We start from the raw sequence: 2346 nt of genomic DNA on the forward strand, positions 1-2346 counted from the left end.
AAGAAGTAAAAATCCCTTTAAAATACTCACCAATAATGCCCAAAAAATATTTATCATCAGTCTTCCATTCGTCATTTGCATCCCACAAATCACGGATATGATTTTTTTGCTTGTATTGAGATGCCTTGTGGTGAAAATAGCTCGTATTTTTATCACCGTACGAACTTCTGCTACTCTAGGTTTGAGACGCCAATAATCCTCTTGTTTATCATTTAAGTCATCAAGCACCTTTTCAAGCCTATTACACTCCTTACAACTAACAATGGAAATGGGTCTGCTACGAGCATCTTTTAGAGCCAATTCCACCTCTGAAATTTGCTTTTCAAGAGTATGAAAAGTGTCACCAATCTATATGGTCAAACCTCTACTTACTGCCTCATTTTTCCCCAATATCGAGCACCCACTACTACCACTCCATGCCTCCTTCACAATTCTTTCACACCCCTCACTAGCATGTTTCAAATTTAAAAGCTATCTTTTTCTTCTTTTTTTTCGGATGATTTTTAACACAACATAAAAGCAAAGGGGTGTGGTCAGATTTATACCTCATAAGATGCTCAACCGAAGCCTCCTTGAACATAGCATACCAAGATGGAGTGCACATAAATCTGTCAAACCTCCCGCAAACTCGAATTTGAGGTAAGTTCCCACGTGTACCAATCCCCTTTAAAGCCCAAGTCTTTGAGATTGCAATCCGCCACCACTTCACAAAAATTCTCTGACTCTCTGCGAATACCTCCTACACCCCCTTCTCTCTCCTCATAAGAAAAAATTTCGTTAAAATCACCCCCGATGAGTAAAGGGAATTCAGTATCACATAGGTGTTTTATAAGTCTCCAAGTGTTGTGTTTTTATTCATCTTTTTCCCAACCATGTAAACCCGCAAACCGGCAAGAAACACTACCATTCTTCCAAATGTCACCACATATATGGTGAGGAGAGAATGACACCAATCTAAAATCAATCTCCTCCTTTTAGTATACACAAAGACCACCTAATTTTCCCCAACTCGGAACTCCATACGCTCCATCAAAACCAAAAGTGTTTTTGAGGTCCTTCACTACCTTATTGTCAACCATCGTTTCTGCCAAAAAGAGTATCCCAGGGCAATGTTTCTAGTCCATTTACAGACTTCACGAACTGATCAGGGATTTCCCATTCCCCAATAGTTCCAAACTAACACATTCATTGGGCTTAGCGGGGTTGGTCTCCGCCAACCTCCGCCTATGGCCCCACACCATCCATAGATACCGAGTATATGATCTTTTTTTTTATATGCTCTCCGTCTCTTGTCTCCATTACATCATCTCTATCTCTTTTCCCCTTCCCCAGAATATTCTCAACCTAGTGTCCCCACCTTCCCCTTTTTTGGCTACCTTCTTCCACTTTCGAACATTTTTATTTCTGCTAGCCTCCTCTATAACTCCATGCTTTAAGTTTGCAATATGAGTATCCCCATTTATTTCACTCCCATGTTCGTTCCTTACTCCCTCCGACCCCCCTGTCACTCTTTGTCCCTGCCTTCTCTCCTTCTCTTTTTAACTCATTTCCCCTTTCTACAAGAATGATTGCCTTCATAGCCTGCTCACCATTATGCACCGACATCTCTATCTGAGGTTTTGAGGTCTTCTTTAATAATGTAACCTCTTGGAGTTTTTCTACAACCTCCTTAAAATCAACCACCTTTTCCACACTATCCCCCTTTTGTTTTGTCACAAACAGGCGTTTCGTTGTCGGCCTCCCATCCTCCTGTTCCTCCTCCTCAAGCTTCGTGGACTTCCATGGAGTCGACACTCTAAGCTTCTCACTATACTTCTTTATAATAGAGTCTTCATCACAATCCTTCTCCCCATGACCTAACTTCCCACACACATAGCAGAACACAGTTAACTTCTCATACTTGATCAGAACTTCAATTTCACCCTTCCCAGTCTTCAACTCCACTGTTTTTTTGTAAGGCCTTTGCAACGTCAATGAGAACCCACATACGCAATGATTTGTTTATTCCAATTGCATCAGAATTATCAATCCGCAAAAAGGTCCCAATCTTATCCCTAATCCTTTTTGCATTGGTTTCGTCCTGTCTTCCTTTTAAGGGAAGATCATAAATCCTCACCCAAAACAGAACTTTATTCAAAGGCATTTCAGAAGGCTACACACTATCGGAAACATTTTAGAGAATTAAAACATGATGATCAAAATGCCATGGTTGTGACTCCATAACGAATTGTTTATCCTTCCAGTGATGGAATTGAAAGATAAAAGTCTTTTCGCCAATCTCATTCGCCTCACAACCATGCTTAGGGTTCCAAATTTTCTTCATTGTGGTAATCAGTGCTTTCGAAT

The sequence above is a fragment of the Chenopodium album genome, chromosome 18, assembly GCF_948465745.1.
Source record: "Chenopodium album chromosome 18, dcCheAlbu1.1, whole genome shotgun sequence".
In the NCBI taxonomy this organism is placed as follows: Eukaryota; Viridiplantae; Streptophyta; class Magnoliopsida; order Caryophyllales; family Amaranthaceae; genus Chenopodium; species Chenopodium album.